This window comes from Canis lupus, chromosome 13, assembly GCF_003254725.2.
Source record: "Canis lupus dingo isolate Sandy chromosome 13, ASM325472v2, whole genome shotgun sequence".
Taxonomy (NCBI): Eukaryota; Metazoa; Chordata; class Mammalia; order Carnivora; family Canidae; genus Canis; species Canis lupus.
Genome location: NC_064255.1, coordinates 34,252,816 through 34,273,554, shown reverse-complemented (window position 1 = coordinate 34,273,554; position 20,739 = coordinate 34,252,816). Strand labels below are relative to the sequence as shown.

Sequence of the window (20,739 nt, the reverse complement as noted above, 5' to 3'; positions counted from 1 at the left end):
GAGCCAGCAAACAGGGCCACCTGCAGGAAGAGGCAGGTAGGTGCTGGGACAGGTGGGGGTTGGGGGGCTCTCCCTGTGGGACAAAAAGCAAAGTTACCCCCAACCTGCTGCCCCTCCAAACTTTCCAAACCGGCCTGCAGCTGCTGCCCAGTGGTGGGGGGAGGGCTATTTCAGCCCAGGCTCTCCAAGGGACCAAAATATCCGGCGGAGTCTATAACTGGACAGGGAGTTGTCAGCCCCGGGCCGGGCTTCCTAGGGTGGCCTCTGTATGGCCTGGAGCCGCTGCCCCTGCCCCTTCCCGCAGGGGTGCACCCTCCCTGGCTGGGCTCCCGCCCCCCAGGGCACAGCCGGCAGTCCTCCCGCCCGCCCTCCTCCCAAGCCCGCCCACCGCCGGCTCCTCCCTCCACTCCGAGCTGGGGGCTCCCAGCGCCCGGGCCACTTTGCCCCTGGGGGGACCGAGCAGCTTTGTTCTTGGGCAGCAGCTGGGCCGGCTGCCGCCGCAGTCCTCCCGGAGGACCTGTCTCCCCTTTCCTTATTTTTGTGTTTCTCCAGCACTTTCTGTTTTATTTGCTAAGTTCCAAGCCTTACCTTTTCACTGGATTTCTTTAGTTGCTGGTTTTTAAAGGGAGCTCTTTCTTGGGACCCCTGGCCTGGGGGAAGCCCCCAGACTGATTGCCAAGTCTCGTCTGGAGATCGAGGTTGCTACCTTTGGAGGGAGGGTGAGGGGGTTTGCTGGCCTGTGACCCACGCCCTAAACCCCCACCCCCAGGAGGGGGCTGCCTGGGGCTGGCTGCTTCTCTGGACCCTGCTTCCAGTGGATTCCCGCCCGCCCTGGACTGGAACCTTAGCTGGCATCCCTTTGAGCTTCTCCCCTGCCAGGTAAGGCCTGTGTTCTCTTCCCTGGAGGCTGCTGGAGAGGTCACAGGGCTTCATGCTTACACCCTTCTGACGGTGGGCAGGATGGGGTTGCTGTGGGTGCATGGAGCTGGCGGCGGGGAGTACCCTCTCCAAACTGAGCTGTTTCCTTCTGGAGCTTGAACCTGAAGCATTTTGGGGAGTGACCTCAGTCCTGAGCTGCTTTGCCAACTTCAGAGTAAAACGAAGCAAAGTCAGTGAGAACCTAGCTGTCTGATTTTAGGTGAGCAGCTGGGGAGGGCAGGAGCCCAGGGATGACTCGGGTGTGTCGGATTCAGGGACTTCTTTCCAAGTTGCTACTTTTATTTATTTTATTTTATTTTATTTTATTTTATTTTATTTTATTTTATTTTATTTTATTTTATTTTATTTTATTTTATTTATTTTATTATTTTATTTTTTTATAATAAATTTATTTTTTATTGGTGTTCAATTTACCAACATACAGAATAAGTTGCTACTTTTAAAAGTTGTTGAGATCTCCCAGCCTCTTTCACCTTTCCAGTAGGAAATTTGGAGAAAAAGCCAGAAAGGTGGGGAAAAAGAAAAGAAAAAGCGCGGAGGACAGAGAACAGCTTACCTTTGGTTTTGCATTATTTTCAGGGAACTTTGCCTTTTTGGTCTACATTTAGATCCCTCTCCTATCTGGACAGTTTATTAGCCCTCTCTCAATGGTCTCAAACCCAGGGTGGTGTGTGTGTGTGTGGGGGTGTTTTTGTCTGTTTTCCTGTGAGTCCTCCAACGTAGCAGGCCAGAGTTTCCGGTCCCAGGTTATGAAGTTGTAACTTGAATTAGTGGCGTTATTGGACCATGGGCCCCCTTTTCTCCCCATTCCCATGGAGACTCGGAGATGCCAGGGGCCATGCTTGCCGGGCATCCCCTGAAGAAGATGTGCAGCCCCATTAATCAGGCCCGGAGCACTGTGTGAGTCCATCTCCCCAGAAGTCCATCCTGCTACTCTGTCATCTCCCAGGACCTGCACCAGCGCCTCTGTCCCTACATGGGACACTGCAGCCCCTAATCTGTCTCACTGACAGTGGATGCCCAGCAAACCCCCAGACAGCCTGTGAGAACCCACTGGCTTTGGGCAGAACCCTGAGGCCCCTTCTAGTTTATTTAGTTACTTGCACTGTTCCAGGAAAGTTCTAGATTCCAGGGCTCCCGCGTTATCAGAGGCCGGCGGAGAGGGGTGGGCTGCCCAGCTATGCAGTGTGTGCAGGTGAAGGACAGGGCTCCGCGGCTGGTCTTCCCTTCCAGTCCTAAGCCTGCTGCTTCATCGGGCTGCCTGAACTCTCCGACTGTCCCGTGAGCCTCAGTGTTCTCATCTGCCAAGTGGAGGTGATAGAAGGGATGCAGAAGGACAGTTCTGGGAGAGCTGAGCATGTGGTAGGCTTGTTCCACATCTCAGCAGACTCTGCTTGGCAGCCCCAGGGACGCAACACCCCCTCCCCACCCGAGGTTTCTCTGTCACTCTGCTGCTAAGGGGCCCGACTGTGACTTTAGGCAATTGTCACCCCGTGGTTATTGGGCCTGTCGTGCCAGGCAAGAGGCTGGAAGAGAGGAAGGGTTCCTTTGTGGGGAGGCGGGAGTGGCCCTAGGAGATCACCGGGCCTATAAAACAATCAGGACAGAAGTTTGTAAGTGGTTTTCCATGCTTCCAAATTTCATTAAACGTTTAAAAAAAGCTATTCTGGATCCACAGAATGGTTAAATAAGTGAGCTCACGGGCTGATCCAGCCACAGAGTTTTAATGCTTCATAGGTTGTTTAAAATTTGATTTCATTACTCGCTGATAAGTTGTTCAGCAAGTTTTATCCACAAATCTTAAACTTGAAAAAAAAAAAAAAAACACAGGATGACTTTTTCCTTGTGTAAGTTCCAAACGGCCACCCACTTAAGCTAGGTGTGTCCCCTCCGCTCATCCACGATTGTCTGTGTGACCAGCAGGGTCCCCTTGGACGCCGGAGCTTGTCAACTCTGGACTGGATGAGCCCGGTTATCTCTCCCTCTCTGATTCCATTCTAAGAGGGTTGTAGATAAGTGGAAGTGCTTCTGGGGGGAGAGAAACCAGGATTCCTGGGAACGGAAGCCATGGCATCATGTGGAAGGATAATCGCCACCTTAAGAAAGGTCATCTAGTGTAGAGGAAAGAAGACGTGTGGCCACTGTGGCCTGCAGGAATGTCATGTCATGTCATGTCATGTCAGAAGACGAAGCTGGACTGTCCTCTTGGTTACCAAAAGGGTAGAACTAGGTCCTAGGGAGGGAAGATTTGCTGGATGCTGGATTCCAATCCAGGAGGGGGAGCTGCACGGGGACAGAAGGGATCTGCTCATTGCATGGTGGTGGGGAGGGAGAGGGTCCCCCAGAACTGGAGGTATTTAAACAAAGGTTGGATGGCCCTTTCAAGTGGCTGCTGGTGGGCTGCACTGAACTAAATGTGGGCCTGGTGTACCTTTAAAGTCTTTTCCCCAGCTTGAGATCCTGCACTTTCTGAGTACTTCCTCTCCAGCCTCAAAATTCTGCTAGTCCCCTCCTGCCCCCTGTCCCCCTCCAGTGCTGCTGCTGAGAGGAGGGCTAGCAGAGGTCATGTGTGCAGTCACCAGGGGCCAGGGCGGTGAGCTCTAGGTGTCGTTCATATCTCATGTCTCGGTTTTATCAACAAAGAAGCGAAAGACCTGTCTTTGAACCACTTACCTGAGGACAGGTGGAGAGGATCCAAGGAGTCAGGATTCAAAGCCACTTCTGGAGGATCAAAGCCCATTGTCATTTCAACAAAGGCCTCTTTGCTCAGGCTGGGGAGACTTCCTCTCAGAAGAGAGCATTGTTATTGATGCAGGGCTATGAGGAGAACCAGCAAATGAGAAGAGCCCATAGTCATGTCTTAGGGTGGGAAAGGTCCCTGAGGATTTCTTTAGCGAATCCTCTCCTCAGGAATTGAATATATGTTAGGTTGCCTGATGGAAGCAACTGCAAAATCAAGGAGGACCAAGATGGGCAAGAGAGGAAAAGTACGATTTCCCCATTGTACAGATGAGGACACAGAGTCCAGGGAAACGGGAGTGACTTGCCTGCTTCGTATTTGGAGACAGACGTGGATTCTCAAACACAGGTCTCGTGTGGCACCAGGACAGAGTGAGGTTGACCCTCTGGTCTTCCTGCTTGGGACTTGGCATTGTGCACGTGTGGGTGTGCACACACGTGTGTGTGGGTGTGTGCATGTCTTGGTACTATGTGCCTGCCAAGGGTTGGTACCATTTGTATTGCTTCTTCAAATTCCTCCAAGTGGGTGAGCTCACCCTTCCCGCCTGCTATAGCAGTGAGCATCTTTGTGCACAGGACTTCCCCACATGTGGCTGTGATGTGCTCAGGTTACTCCCAGGGAATAGGGTTTCTGGGTCGGAGGATGTGGGCATGTTCATGTTTTGGGGAGGTTTCAGGACTGAGCATTCATGAGAGGCCGAATGCCAGGTAGCGTCATGGCACAAAAGAAGCGAAGCCTTGGTAAATACCCAGGGAACGTGTGGAGGGTGGGCCTGCCAGCACTGTGCTCGAAGAGATTCCAGAATCCTTCTGTGGCAAAGCTATCTGACGGCGGGGCTCCCTCCTACTGCCCACTATGGAGGCCCCGTGTCTCAGCCAGTATCCTCCCAGTTCTGGAAGCTGGTTCCTTCTAGTTAGTTCTGGCTATGTTCTGGTAGAGATGAGAGTACCATTGTAATTTTTTAAAAAATTGTTTCATAATAAAATATTGGAGACAAAAGGAATCTACACCGTCTTTTGGTTGGAACTAACTCAAGGGAGAAGTCTCTGCTCAAACTACATACTGGCAGATCCAGGACATTGGAGCTGGCCTTGACTGCCTGGTAGCCAAGTTGCTGGGAGACGGTCTGCTCCTGAGTCCATAAAAACATGAAAAAGCAAGCTGACCTAAACAATAAAAGAAAGTGTCACTTAAAAATACAACTGCAAACTTGTTTGTGATTGTGGATTCAAAGTGACTGCATATGGCTTTGCCAGATACTCACTCCTTCTCAGGCTCTTTCACCTGAAGAGGGTACCTCGAGCATCACAGCCACTCCTTATCTGATGACTGCATCCCACATCACATCTCTCTCTCAGGTGCTTGCCCACCGTCTCCTGGTCCACCCCCGGGGGCAGAGGAATCATCACCTCCCATGGTGGCCTCTAATGCAGTGCTGAATATCTGGATTAAAAAGTCTTTCTTTTATTGAAATGAGAGCTCTCCCTGCCATGTCCATCTGTCAGTCCTTATTTCATGTTTTTGAGAGCTACTTAGCATAAATTAAATCCCATTTCCTATGACTTTTTTTGAGCTCTGTAAAAAAAAAAAACAGAAATAATGTGCCCCCGAGCCCATCTGAGATTGAATGCTAACGGGTGCCAGACTGGGAGCTTGGCATTCTTCCATCACTTACTCCTGTGAATTAGCTCTGCTCTCACCCGCTGTGCAGATGGACAACCCGTGGCTTAGGACAGCCCCACAGTCAGCACACTGCAGCGCAAGTGGGATTCGAACCCACGTGTCCATGCGAAGCTTACGCTTTTACCCCAAAATTCCAGGTGCAGCATATAAGGGAGATGTGTGGAATTCACACAAAGAGGCAAATACACCATTTGGAAGCTCTTCTTACTTTTGGAGATATATTTCTCACTAGGATGGTTTGAATTATAAAAGCAATAAAAGCATATTGTTACAAGTGAGGCAGTGCTGGTAAACCCTGCCTTCCACCCCCCGCCCCCCACCTCCTTAACCAATAGTAACCTTGTAGCGAATATCCTTTTATGACATTATTTCCAAACATACACATTAGTCAAAATCCAGTATTTAAACAGTTTGGGAACAATAACAATGAATTCTAAAACATGTTTATGTAGCACAATGTCTGGCTCATAGGACAGACTAAATAATTGAAAGGTTGAATTGCGTTCCGGTTTGCTTGGTCTAATGCTTGCTGTGAGTCCCCTGGGCAGTGGCACAGTGGTCCCTGTTTGCTTTCAGCAAAAGCGATGGACAGAACGAGGCCCTGGATGGATTGTTTCCAGGTCCCTGGAGAAACACCTAATGGCAACCCAGCTTGTTTTTCCTTGCTCCCGAGCTGCTGTGGGCAAGTCAGCTTGGGATTTCCGTGCGACTTGGGTTCTTCGACCCCGGCACCCCATCCTGCTGACAGCTCCACGTCATCAGCTACTGTGACCCTCTATGGGCTTGTCTGTTTTTGCCACTAGGCAATGAGTTCCTTGAGATCGTGGGTTTTGCATTATTTATCTGTGAACTACCAGTGTCTGCGCAATGCTGGGCACAGTGGGAACTCAACAAACCTTTGTACAACAGAGTAATGACAGAATGATATTGCTCATCAAGGGCTTGCCACATGGTAGGTATGGAGTTAAGGAAATCACAGTTTATTTATTTATTTTTTTAAAGATTTATTTATTTATTTATTTATTTATTTATTTATTTATTTATTCATGATAGACATAGAGAGAGAGAGAGAGGCAGAGACACAGGCAGAGGGAGAAGCAGGCTCCATGCCGGGAGCCCGATGCGGGACTCGATCCCGGGACTCCAGGATCGCACCCTGGGCTGAAGGCAGGCGCCAAACCACTGAACTACCCAGGGATCCCCCGAAATCACAGTTTAAATCACGAATTAGGGGTCCCTGGGTGGCTGAGCAGTTAAGCGCCTGCCTTCAGCCCAGGGCGTGATCCTGGAGTCCCAGGATCGAGTCCCACATCGGGCTCCCTGCATGGAGCCTGCTTCTCCCTCTACCTGTGTCTCTCCCTCCCTCTCTCTCTCTCTGCCCCTCTCATGAATAAGTAAATAAAATCTTAAAAAAAAAATAAATCCCCAATTAGTGGAATATCAAACTTGGAAATGTCATAGGGACGTTTACCCCATCTGGCACAGTGACCTCCACACGGGGGTGCCCAATAGCTGCCCCTCGGGGGTTCTGTCTGAGGACCAGGCAGGTCTGGCACCTGCATGATGCTGAGGCCGGCACTAAGCCCGGGGGCTGGGCCAGTTCAGTGGGGCTAGGTCTGACTGAGGTCTGATTTTGGGCCTCCTGTTTGCCAGCTGTGTGGTTTCCAGCACCGATCTCTGGTGGGTGAGCAGGACTGAGATCCTTAGCTCCTTGTAGATCCACTTTTTACCTTTACAGGGTCATACGGGGCCTCAGGACTCTCCTTCAGCCACACTAGCTTGTTCTTAGACCAGGAAAGAAAGTGCCCCAACCCACCTCCTTCCCCCCTAAAATGATTTAGATTCTGTAAACCAGATATGTAAATATAAATATCTATAATCAAAAAAATAAATATAATCCCTTGCATCTTTGTTTTTTTAAAAGATTTTATTTATTTATTCATGAGAGACAGAGAGAGAGAGAGAGAGAGAGAGAGAGAGGGAGAAGCAGGCTCCATGCCAGGAGCCTGATGCAGGACTTGATCCCAGGACCCTGGGATCATGACCTGAGCCAAAGGCAGATGCTCAACCGCTGAGCCACCCAGGTACCCATCCTTTGCATCTTTGGTTGGTCATTTCACGATAGCTTTTCCTGGGGCACTTGGGTGGTCAGTTGGTTAAGTGTCTGGCTTGGCTCAGGTCATGATCCCGGGGTCCTAGGATGGAGCCACCCTGTGTCAGCTTCCATCCTTAGCCAAGAGTCTGCTTCTCCCTCTGCCTCTCCCATGTACTCCTGTTTATTTTTCTCTCTCAAATAAATAAATAAAATCTTAAAAAAAAACCAAAAAACAGGTCTTCCCACAGAGGTCCTTCCAGTTAGCACTTATCACACTCCGAATACTAGCTGTGCTTAGGGACTGAAGATCAAGTGCAACCCAGCCCTGATGCCAGACTGCTTGGCGAGCTAAGGGAGCGGGTTCAGGCGCTCTGTGCCGGGCGGATAGAAGAACGCTTCACCCCTGCAATCAACCACTCATTATGCACCCAGTGCTCGTGCAGTGCACACAGGGGCCCTGAGTGTTTACATGCACCCCCCTTGCCGCTTCACTTCTGCAACAATCCTAGAGCGATTTACTAATAATCACCTTAGAGACCTCATGAGCTTGAGAGTCCAGTCTAAGGACAAGTGGCCGGATAAGAGCAGATGCCTCTGCTCCCCACTCTTCCCCTCTCTTCTTTTCGCCCCTTCTGTGTCGGAGCATGAGCTGTCAGGGCTGGGGTTTCATGGAGGCTTCCAGGAGCCATGGCACCTAAACGGAGTCTCTGGGAGAATTTGCCACCCTGTCTTTATTTTTATTTTAAAGATTTTATTTATTCATGAGAGACAGAGAGAGAAGCAGAGACACAGGCAGAGGGAGAAGCAGGCTTCCTGCAGGGAGCCCGATGTGGGACTCGATCCCAGATCCCAGGATCACACACTGAACCAAAGGCAGACGCATGACCGCTGAGCCACCCAGCCGTCCCGCCACCCTGTTTTTAAATGGTTTGTTTCCCCTTTGGTCTGTCCCCCTACAGCGCACAGGCCCAGAGGTAGAAATCTGCCTTCTTTATCTCCACCTTGGGGACTCAGCTGTGGTCTTGCAGCGGGCGAGGGATGCAGTGTTTGTGGCACGAGTGAGCATTTGTGTCGGTGGGTGGGTGGATGTGCGGAAACTCCTGACTGTGGATGAACGAGGAGGCAAATACGCATGTGGAGAAATGAATGAGTGAGTAAGTGAGTGAATGGATCCACTTGGCCAGGTTTCCATCAGCCCCACCTGGATGGGTTTTCAGGTGAAAAGGAGAGAGGGCGGGTTTGCGTGGTCCTTTGCTCCAACAAAACTTTTCTAGAGGCTCTTCCCCCGTCCCTCTTGCTGCGGACTGCCGGCAGTGGATGCCCAGACTGTGTTTACAGAGCTTGGCGTTGCCAGGTTCTCCAGCAGAGCACAGTGGAAATGAAGGGGGCTCCTCCCACAGATGCCCCTGAAGGGGAGACTTCTGGGGCTTCCCCTCAGCTTTGTCCTAGGGCCGCAGCCCCGTGATGCCAAAGCCACGGGCTCCTGTAGGAACAGAACTGGAGAGCCCCTCACTGCGACAGCTCTGAGACTTCTGATGGAAAGAAAACTGATCTTGCGGGACCGCCGTGCTGGGTGCCTCCCCGTGTATCCCTGACCTTCACGTGCTCCTGCCTGCAGGACGATGGGGGGGGCGGGGAGGCAGCATCTTGGAAGAAAAGAGACCCTCTGAGTAGGTAGGCAGACAGTCACCCCAGTGCGAATCCACAAGCTTGCTCTTTTGCAGGGAGTAAAAGGTTCCAGATTAATTAATTAATTAATTAATTAATTATATATATTTTTAAAGATTTTATTTATTTATTCATGACAGACACAGAGAGAGAGGCAGAGACACAGGCAGAGGGAGGCGGAGAGAAGCAGGCTCCATGCAGGGAGCCTGACGTGGGACTCGATCCCGGGTCTCCAGGATCATACCCCGGGCTGAAGGCAGCACCAAACCGCTGGGCCACCGGAGCTGCCCGGTTCCAGATTATTTAATTTTTTTTTTTAATTTTAGAAAATATCAGAGAGATCTTCCCATGACCAAGTGAAATACAGAATTAAATCTAGTTCAGACCCTTAACCCATTGATTCGTTTGTTTCTGTGACATTGCTACAGGACGGCCCGCTGTGTGCCTGTCAGGATTCCAGGCACGGAGGAAGACAGACCAGAGACACGAGTCTAAGGAGCTCAGTGGAAAAGACAGGCCAATAAGTAGGTCAGTTTTATTTTATTTTTTTTAAAGATTTTTTTTTAATGTTTAAGTCATCTCTGTACCCAAAAAGGGGCTCGAACTCACAATTCTAAGATCAAGAGTCCCATGTTCTGCTGACGGAGCCAGCCAGGCGCCCCTAAGTAGGTCAGTTTTAATACCACTTAGCGTGTGTGGGGAGGTGTTGCTAAAACTCAGGAGTCTGTGAGAGCCCAAAGAACATAGTGACATATTGCTTGCCTGGGAAATCAGGGAAGGCTTCCTGGAGGAGAAAGCACATTAGCTGGACTTTGAAGTATGAGTAAGAGCCTGCCTGGCATGAACAGGAAAGCATCTCAGAGGCAGTGTCAGAAAGTCAGGAAAAGAAAATACTGTGGTGTTGGAAGAAGAGTGAGAAGACTTTGAGGTTGTAGAATCAGATTCATGAAGTAAGGTGTCAGGGCTGTGAACCTGGAAACGGAGATCGGGGTCAAATTGAGAAGAGCCTCAAAGAAGAGACTTGAAGGTCGGAAATGACATCCAGCAGGCCTCAGCTCATCTGCTGAGCGTGAGCAAGTCCTTTGCAAACTCAGAGTGTAGCGCAGAGATTATTAACTGGGTCCAGATACAGGAGGCTCCTTCTCAGAGGGGCAACTGTCCTCAGAGCTTGTGTGGAGTGTGTGCCTTCCAGCAGCGTGGGGATCAGAGCCTACAGGGGGGTCTCGAAAGGTGGGAGCTCTAAAAACCCACTTGCTGGAACCTGCCTGGGGGAAACCATGCTCTCCTGGGACAGGGGAGTCAAGCTCCTGATTCCACTTGGTAACTGCCTTGTCCTGCAGCCTCCCCATCTGGAGATGGCTAACACCCAACTCCCTCCCATTCCAGCACCTTATTTTTTTTAAAGGTTTTATTTATTTATTCATGAGAGACACACAGAGAGAGAGGTAGAGACACAGACAGAGGGAGAGGCAGGCTCCGTGTGGGGAGCCCGATGTGAGACTCGACCCAGGACTTCGGGATCACAACCTGAGCCGAAGGCGGACGCTCAACCACCGAGCCACCCAGGTGCCTCCTGGCACTTTAGACCTGAGTCCTTGTGGGAAAGGGCAGGGTGGGGATTGGAGCGTGAGGCCACGGCAAGTGTGGGGGTGGGCCACTCTCAGAGGTCTCGAACCGAATTATGTGGCTCTGTAACAGCTCTATTGGCACGAATCAAATATTGAAAAGGATTCTCTGATAATAATAGTGATAACTTCCTTTAATTGAGTGCTTGTAGCTTTTTGCATTTTTATCTTTACGGCCACCCTTTTAGGGTGCTGGGCTAGGGACTCTAATGCCTCCCCTCAGCTGGTGAGGCAGGTTCATTACCCCTGGTTAGAGACGCAGCCCCTGGGTCTGGGAAGCAGAAGCTGAGATGAGGCAGCTAGGGAGGGTGGAGGCTGGCAAACCTCAGGCTGGTCTGGCCCCTCATCTGCCGCTCTCCCAAGCAGCCCGGTCCTTCGCATGGCCTAGGAGCTCATTACTCTCCCCTTGGGAAAGGGGATCCTGCTGGGACGACACCTCCATAATCAGTGTGGGTGCCGTAGCACTATTTATAACTGCTTCATCAGGCCAGACGCTGCTCAAAATAAGTTAAACAGAAATATCTTTCTGTGTCCTCAGGACCCTGTAATCTGAGACAGTCTCTTGTGAAATGCCCCGAGACAGTGTACTATTTGGAAGGGGTGGGGGGTAGAAACAAAAGAAGAGAATATTGGGAAAGATAAAAGGACGGGGTTGGGGCAGCCCTAAGATGTTGGAATAAACTAATAGAGCAGTAAAGAGCATTTCCAGGGGCTGAAGGGTGGGCGGCCTCCTGTCTGTGCGCCCCCTTTGGGCCCGGGAGGGATGCAGGGTGAGGTATCTGGATGGGTTTTGGAAGTCCGCCCTGAGGTGAGGTTGACCGAGGTGATTCTGGGAAATACTTGTCTAAACTGGGTTGAGGATCAGAGCTGGAAAAGGGGACACAGAGGCAAGATGTTGAGTGAGGACAATGTTTAAGGAACCAGGGACACCGTGGGCGGGTGGCAAGGTGAGCTCCAGAGAGTAAGGGCTGCACCTGCTGCCCATGCACCTGCTCTGTGCTCTGCAAGAAGAAGGAACCACAGTGCAGATTGGCTGGAGTTGGAAAGGTGAAGGTGGGGAAGCGTTTGCTTCGGACATCACAGCTCTGGTACCTCTGGTCTTTGGGCAACACTAGGTCAGGTGCTCAAGGGATGAATCTCGTCTCGTTCCCCCCACCCCAGGATGTGGCTTCCTTCTCCATCTGGATCCCCTGTGTCGTGAGGGCCTTCTCATCTCTAAACTTAGCAGCCATAGTAGAAAACTACCTCTCTCCAAAACTCCAGCAGAGGTCCCAGAGATGGCTCAGCTTGTGCACGTGCTTGACCCTCATCATAACCCAGCATCGGGTGGGGGATGTGGCATCTACAGTGGTCTGGTCTCGTGGCACCCCACGTGAACCACATCCATGGAGCATAGGACCGAAGTGTTGGCGAGAGCAAGAGGTGAATTCTGGTTCTGGAAGAAGGGAGCCTAGAAGGGTGAAAGCAGTGGTGGGACCAGGCAGGAGACATTCCTTGGGGTGCAGATAGGGGTGGTCCCAGGGTGCCCAGTCTTCCAACTCCCCAGAGCCCTTTCAATTCAGCACCATTGTAGAGCTGAACAAAGGATCCAGAGTTGATGGGCATGTCCCTGCATGTTATTTAAAGCACAGAACTCCAAGCGCTGCCATCGCGGGGCCTGCAGCCTGCCCTGGACGGTCCTTCCCACTTGGCTCTGACGTCCTTCGGGAGGCAGCCGGTAACTCCTTGAGAAGGTGGCCCAGAATGTGAATCCTTGAGCAGTGTCGTGGCCTGGGGTCTCCAGTCCATGAAAGAGGACAGCAACTGCACACTCAGGCTGTCGTGAGGCCTCCATGTGTGGCTGTGCACCTGCCGTGTGTTGGTGCTCGGGGACTTACCTTGAGTTCACATACACATCAGTTCTCTCCCGGAGCACCCCTGACCTGGAGGGTATAGGTGGTCAGCAATGTTTTTCCCCACTCTGTGTGTTCCCCACCCTTGCTCTCAACCACAGCTGGGGCTCACCCAGCACCCTACATGCGGTGTCCCTTGGTCCCCCCATCTTGGCTCTCATCCCCCATACGTTCCCCATCTTTGCTCTCAACCGCGACCCCTTTCTGGTCCGGTAACAAACCATGACCACCTCCTGTGACTCTCTGTTCACTTTCGGCAGCTATTCAGGCTAGTCTACACGGTTCCAGCCCTGAAGCATAATCCTTTATTCACCGTATGCTCTGTGCATCCACCACCACCCCCCCAGCCATCCCCCATCACCACCAGTGATGACCACTGTCCCAGAGGACCTGGTGATGGTGCTGGGGGGGTGTTTGCCCCTTTCCATCTTCCCTTCTTTTTCCAGAGGGTTGAGTGAGGATGAAGGAGAGGGAAGGGGTGGCAGGGGGGTCCTGCTGGCTGTCTTTGCCACTGGTGCTTCCTTACACTTCTGGGCACTCAGGTGATGACTCTGATGGAGCCTTCTTAGCTCTGAGTCCCCCAGCTTGGGACAGCTCTTCAGGTTGGTCTCTCCTTTGCCCCTTGCACCTCGGCCCAGCAGCACCTTTGGAGCTGCTAACAGGGGCTCTCCTTGTTGTGCTAGCAGCTACCCGGGTTGAGTACCAACCCAGCAATGCATGCTTACCTCCCTTTCATGGTGATTTTATTTTATTTTATTTTATTTTATTTTATTTTATTTTATTTTATTTTATTTATTTTATTTTATATTTTATTTTATTTATTTTATTTTATTTTATTTTATTTTATTTTATTTTATTTTATTTTATTTTATTTTATTTTATTTTATTTTATTTGTTTTATTTTTTTAAGAGGGAAGCAGACTCCCTGCAAGGAGCCTGATGTGGGAATCGATCCCGGATCCCAGGATCACACCCTGGGATGTGATCAACCATTAAGCCACCCAGGCATCCCCTCATGGTGTTTATTTGACTCCTGGAATCTCACTCACTCATGCCACATGGAGTCATGGGGGTGTGGGCAGCCTCTTCCCTCCTCCCTCATCCATATAAGATATAGGACGTGTAGTCAGGTGACAGAGGGGAGACCAGAGAAATGGGTCTGTGTTGGGGTGGCGGGGGGCGGGGGGGACTCTGAGCACCATCCAGAGGCAGTGAGGAGTTACTGCAGGATTCATCCATGAGGCTATGGATCCTATTTGTGCAGTGGGAGCCTCACTGGGTTCTTGTGAGCATGTGCCAACGATGCGGTAGGGGGCAGTCTGAGAGCTGGGGCCACCTCCCCAGCACGGGTTCAGGAATCAAGAACTGATGGATGCTTCTTACTCCTCACCGCACCCCGCTTCCTGGATGGCTGGCTCCTTCCCGTTATTCACATCTCTGTTCAGTGTCCCTCCTCCGCTTGGAGACTGTCCTTTTGCAAAGTGTAAAAGCTGTCCTAGCCAAGTCATTATCCATCACTTGACTCCGTCGTGCTCAAATCACTGTTCTCTGAAACCGTATTCTTACTTCCTTGTTCCCTTGTGTCTGGTTCTCCTCCTTTCTTAGAAAGTAAGCTCTGTGGAGGCAGGGTTGTTGGCTCTCCCCAATGATTGGATAAGGTCTGGCAGGTAGTCTGGGACTCAGTGAGTACCTGCTGAGTTCATAAATCGACAGCTCCTCAGACCGTGCAGAGTAGTGAAGCAGTGGGTGCCAGGTTTGGGGCAAAGCTTGCCTCACAAGTCCTCCTCCCGGGGCCAGCTTAAGGAATATTCTTTGTTTCAAGAGTAGAGAGAGCTTGACTTTCATTCACAAATTTTAGCAACTGGGAGAGAAACAACTGGCACCTTGATGCCTCTTCTTAGGGACAAAAAAAAAAAGTATAGGAAATAATTTTGAATTCTGCAGCATAAAGCAGGAGGCCACATCCCTCACTCTACTCTTATCCTTCAATGAGATGCGTCCTGCGCTTTGGGCAGCGTAGGGCTTATGCGGATTCCATTGAAATCTTGTGATGCTCTGATGAGGAGGATACAGAGCTGGGTGGGTGTTCTTGCCCCCTAGCAGGACCCAGGACTGACTGCGCAACACCTGGGCGCCTTCCCTCCCTTCCCTCCCGCCAGGCACCCAGGTGCACACCGCCGTTCCCCGGAGGACCAGGCCTCCCTGCTCCACCGAAATTGGCCCTGGATCTAGGCTCCCAGCAGCCTGGGATATACCCTCTGCTTTGTCACCTCATGGCCGTGTGATCCCGGGCACATTCTGTAGCTCTGCGGAACCTGAGACCCCTCTGCCAGCTTGTTAGGAAGAGAAAACGCCAGGAGTGAAACCAGCCACGACAGGCCGTTCATCCCACCGTGCCGTGGTGTGCTTGTCCCGTCGTTTCCGCACACGCAGTCGGGTCAGCTGCCATTCTGTAGATTTGACATATGTGTTCACTGCCCTAAAAGTCCTCTGTGCTCTGCCTCTCGGCCTCCTCCCCGCTCCAGTGCCCCAGCAGCCACAGATCCCTTCACTGTCTCCGCAATTTGCCTTTTCCAGAGCATCGCTGGGTTGGAGCCGCACAGTGTGCGCCCTTTCCAAGTTGGCTTCTTTACTTGCTGATAAGCACTTAGGGTCCCTGGTCCCTCCCTTGTCTTTTGATGGCCTGAGAGCTCTTTTTTTTTTTTTTTTTTTTTTTTTTTTTTTTTTAGCACTGAATGACATTCCGTTGTCTGGGGGGATGACAGTTTCCAGCTCTGTTCCGCTACTGAAGGACGTCTTGGGTGCTTCCAAGTTTCGGCCTTATGGCTGAAGCTGCTGCAAACATCCACGCGCAGATTCTTGTGTGGACATACGTTTTCAGCTCCTTTGGGTAAATACCAAGGAGCAGGATGGCTGGGACCACTTGGGAAGAGCACGTTTAGATTGTGAGAAACCGCCAAACTGTCTTCCCAAGTGGCCGCACCATTCTGTGCTCCCCCATCCTTGCTGGCATCTGGTGGTGTCCATGTGCAGACTTTGGCCATTCTCCGAGGGGTGTAGTGGAGTCTCGTTTTATTTTATGGCTTTCTGATGCCATGTGGCATGGAGCATCTCTCTGCATGGTTCCTTGCTATCGTGCATCGTCTTTGATGTGGTGCTTATTAAGAACACAGGCCTGTTTCCCCACCCCCCCCCATGGGCCCGTTTTTTAATATCAAGTTGTTTGTTTCCTTATTGTTGAGTTTCAAGAGTTCTTTGTATATTTTGGATCATAGTTCATCATCAGGCACGTCTTCTGCAAATGTTTTCTCCTACTCTGTGGCTTGTCTTTCCATTGTTGGAGGTTTGTTGTCACTGTTGTTTCATTAAAAGCACCGCACACAGAGCTCTCACCCTAGAAGTCACGTAAGAATGCTGGATCAGGGAACAGACTAATAATGCCAGGGTGCCCTAGCGTGCTCGCCTCTATGACTAAGTGTAGTAATGAGAGGTGGAGAAATTGCCTCTTGTCCTCTGCCCAGAGCTCTGACAGCACTCCTGCTGCACATTCCAGGGGTGTCCCCCGCCCCAGTCCTCCTTCTGAGCTCTGGACTCAAGTGTCTGTCTTTGACTTCTCCATCTGGCTGCTTCACACTCACTTGGTGTGTCCAGTGGGAACTCCTCATGCCTGCTGCCCCCGGTGACTGGCTCCGGGTGCTCAGACAGGGAATGCGGACTCCCCTCCTCCACATCCTCCTCTATCCCTCCTCTCTCCCTGCAGGTCCCACGTATCATGGCATTCGCCATCATCCTAGGGAAGGTGGCCTATGTCTCTTGATGCTGCACCACCTTCCTTAGCCCCTGGGCTCTGCCCACCCCTCTCTGCAGGGTAGATGCCACTTCTATGCAGGAGGACATGCGCTGGCCTCAGGAGGTCTCCAGGAAGTCTGACCCCTTTCTCTGGGTCACCACACAAGTCCCTGGGCTGTCTTTATGAGCACTCTTCCCTCAAATTTGAGTGCCTTCCTCTCTCCAAATCCCTACCATCTCCTTCAGCCTTCATTCCTTCCTCCAGAATACTGCACTTCTTGCTTATCCCATGAATGATAAGCAAGGCGGGGAGGGTGGTGGCCATCTGTGGCGAAGGCAACTCTGGTCCTCCTGCCTGTTCCCCACTCATCTTCCCAGGCTCAGCTCAGATGTCACCTCCTCCAGGAACCTGTGCTTACTCCCCAGGCCTGAGTTAGGCACTTGTCCTTCCCTCTAACAGAGCTCTGACTACATGGAAACGTAAGCATCTTCTTGCTTCCGTGTCTCCACCATGAGGCTGCAATCTCTGGGCAGAGTGTCCTATCCTGTGTGCGGGGCACTTAGTAAGTCTTAACGTGCATTTAGGGCACCCTTGAATTAGATTGCAGAGCAGAGCCCTTCCTGGTGCCCCCTGCGGCCTGCCTCAGCCAAGATTGAGTAGCTCAGATCAAATGTCCCTCAATACTGTGTGTGGCAATGTTGGCTGACATCAGACTTTTTTAAAAAATATTTTTTATCTAATTATTAGAGAGAGAGAGAATAAGCAGAAGCAGAGGGAGGGGCAGAGGGAGAAGCTGACTCCCTGCTGAGCAGGGAGCCTGATGTGGGGCTCGATCCCAGGACCCCAGGATCATGATCTGAGCTGAAGGCAGACGCTTAACTAACTGCCCCCAACATCAGACTTTATACAAGATTATCACACCCACTCATTGCCTCATGTCCTCTACAGATCCAAGGAGGGGATATCATTCCCATTCTATAGGTGAGGAAACAAAGGATTAGAAAATCACAGAAATAGTGTGCCTTCAGCACTCACTGTGGTCAGGCATCATTCTAAGCTTTGCACATGTAATAAGTGGCTCAGTTAATTCTTCCAGTGGCCTGTGAGATAGGTATCATCATCCCCACTCTTACATGAAAGGGCTGAGCTCCAGAGAGGTTAGGTGACTCCCCTGGTTTGCACAGCTAATAAGAATTTGAGCACGGGGATTCTGGTCGAGAAGTGTCATCACAATGCTAGCTACCCCAGGGGAAGCCAGTGCCCCAGACAGTTCTGAACAGGAGATACTCGCTATGTGTTTGTTGACCGAGGAGGACTTGATCCAGGTCACACAAAGCCCAGTTCAAATCCAGGATGCAGGCTTTCCATTGCTTCCCTGGCTCCCCCAGTTGGGTTTTTGAGCAACCCTGCTGAGAGGATTGCTTCCTCTTCCCAGCCACCCAGCTCAGCTCCCTCTTCCCTATCTGACCAGCAGGCGCAGCTGGTATCACTGACAGCCCCACAGGTGAGCATCGAGGCTCAGAGCTCAGTGGTCTGGACACTTGTCGCCATGCTTTTATGTCTCCACTGGATTCCTGGCCGGAGCATCGCCCGTCACCCTGGCAACATATCAGCAGTGCCTCAGCCCCTCCTCTGCAGTGGGCAGCAGCCAGACCCTCTGTGCAGACCCGGGGTGCTCTCTGCCCAGGCTGCCCTCCAATGCGCCAAATCTCATTTTCTCCCTTTAAATTGCATTCTGCTCAGTGTCTTCTCCTCACTCTCCCCGGGGCCCTGGATAGGGAACACTGGTTACTATGGCAATGGGCTGGCTTGTGGCAGGAACTCAGCTCAACAAATTAATTGCTGGACTTTCGGAGACTAATGGCCAAGCTCTGCCTCCCAGGGACAGGGTGTGGCCTATATCATGCCAGCTGGGCAGCTGAGCCCGGGAAAGAGCTCAGAGCCTGGAGGAAGAAAGAGAGAGAGATGGATTCATGGCACCCATGCTTGCTGGGGCTGCCACCTGAGATGGGCTGGGGATGGCAGGGAGATGGGCTCCCCCAAATGTCACCTTTCCTGCACACTTGGTCTGTGCTAGCATTGTGCCAGGTGCTTCACAGAAAGCATTTTGTGTTATGCTCAGAGCACCCCTGATGAAGTAGAGATCACCCTCTTTTGGGGGAATGCACTGTTCATCCACTGCGGCTAAGGAAGAATGCTGGGGTTCCGTAGCAGGCCTGTCTGCCTCAGGGGGCATTTTGTCGCAAACACTCCATATGTTCCTGAACAGAAGGCCATTCTGTCCTCTACTACCTCTTCCAGAGGAGAGGAGCACAAGGAACCTTTCCTGCCTCTCACCCCATGAAGCCAGTGCTACTCTAATCCCCCAAACCAGGCAAAGACCCTCCAAGGAAAGAAAAAGACCAACGTCTCTCATGAATTTCGATGCAAAAGTCTTCAACAAAGTATTAGCTAATTGAATACAAACGTGTACAGAAAGAGTTCTCAGATGAATCCTGCTAGGATTCATGGATTTATCTGCTAGGATTACATGGCCTGTAAGACTGGCTCACCGTTTGAAGATCAACGAAGCACTTGGATTCAGGCGGCTTCCCTTCCCTCCAGTTAATGTCAGGTTTCTTGGCCCCTCATCCTCCCCCGACCTTGTGTCCTTGTTCCCTTCCTCCTGTGAACTGAGTCATGAGAATTTGGTGTTTGACTCTATGCTTTGCTTGTTTCTCCCATTGTTTCTGGGCTTTGTAATATGGGTTGTCCTAGCCAGCTTCCAACAACCTGGGAGAAGCAGCGTTGCAGAGCGATGAGGAGCCTGGCCTGCGGTCAGGTCAGATTGGCTGGGTTTGCATCCCGGCTCCGAGGTGTAGAGTCCCAGACATGTTGCTAAGCCCTTTTATGCTCTGTTTCTTACTCAGCAAACTGCATCTCTTGATACCTGCTGTGCGGATTAAATGGGTTCTTCCCTGTGAAGTCCTTAGGTGGCTTCTGGTGCTTCGCAAACTGGCGGCCCCCATTAGCTGTGCATGCTGGAGAGAGTGTGGGTCTTGGTGCCCTTTGGGCCTGAAGGACCCCTGCATTGTGTCTGTGTTGGCAGGTGCACACCAGGTTCATCACTGGAGAGCTGGGGGAACAGTGCAGCTTGTGGGGTTGCTGAGACCTCGGAGCACGTTGGTGAAAGCACTGCATGCTTTTCCCAGCCCTTTCTCTAGAGGAAAAACTATGATTCTCAAAACTCAAATACTCTGTGAGCCCCAGATGGGGCAAATAGTCAGCCAGTGAGAGGGATGGTGTTGGGCACAGATGACCTCAGGGGAGCTTAGAGTCAAGGAGTGATTGTCTCCGAGTGCCTAGGGTGGACTCACACACACTCCAGCAGGGTGTGGTGGGGGGTGTCTCCCCAACTCCCAGCCTCAGCTTGCTCACCTGTAAAAGGGGGATGTTGATGCCCACCCCTCGGGGTTGTCGTAAGGATGGAGAGGTACAATTTGTACAGAATAGAGGCTCCCTACCAATACTGGGCTTTACCCCAGTGTGAGAGCCTGTGGGTGGTGGATGGCCTCAAGAAACAGGTCTGGGGTGGAGTCCCAGCTCTGGCTCATGTCAGCCCTGTGGCCTTTTGATTATTCAATCCATGCAACAATCTCTTGCAACAACCCACAGTGAGGAGGGTCTGTTATTACCTATTTTTTGTATGTGGGCTGTGTCACGTTGAAAAGTTTCCTTATCATCTTAGTGGAAGGAGTGCTTTGATCATGAAAGGGAGTTAGATTTTGTCAGATGCTTCTGTATCATTTGGGATCATGCTGTGTGTTTTTCCTTTGCTCCACGGCTGCAGTGTGACACATGGGTTCATTTTTGCACGTTGAACCAGCCTTGCATTCCTGGGTGAATCCCATGTGGTCCCAGTGTATAACCCTTTTGGTGTGTGGCTAAATTCAGCTTTCCAGTCTTCTATTAAGAACTTGCACATCTCATTCATAAGGGAGGTTGGCCTGAAGTTTTCTCTTTATCTGTGTGTATATTTATCTGTGTATATATTTGGGGAAGATGCATGACTAAGATTCTTCTAGAAATCTGGAGAGTACAACCTGCTTTTGCTCAACTTCCACCCAGTTTCAACAATGAGGGGAAATGATCACCTTTCTTGAGGCCTGGAAAATACTAGACGCTACGGCTGTTCCTACTTTATCTTCTTAGTCCACATTCTTCCTAATTAGTTCATTAAAAAAAATGATGGCCCAGTAGTTGTTACTAGTACTTGGATTTTTTTGTATCCATGGAGGTCTTTGAAAGAGCGTGGGCTCAAAGCCCAG

General features: G+C 51.0%; 1 protein-coding gene across 5 annotated transcripts in view; it reads left to right on the top strand.

The window, feature by feature from the left end:
- The first annotated feature begins 433 nt into the window (after positions 1-433).
- Positions 434-20,739, top strand: part of COL22A1 (collagen type XXII alpha 1 chain) — a 260,912-nt gene continuing 240,606 nt past the window's right edge. For 3 of the 5 annotated variants that reach the window (XM_035702817.2, XM_035702873.2, XM_035702776.2), the window contains exons 1-2: positions 436-879; positions 9,554-9,653. The gene's annotated coding sequence lies outside the window, so the exon portion shown is untranslated. Of the gene's footprint in view, positions 880-9,553; positions 9,654-20,739 lie in introns of all 5 variants that reach the window. The other 2 variants (XM_035702839.2, XM_035702792.2) reach the window with 2 other exon arrangements.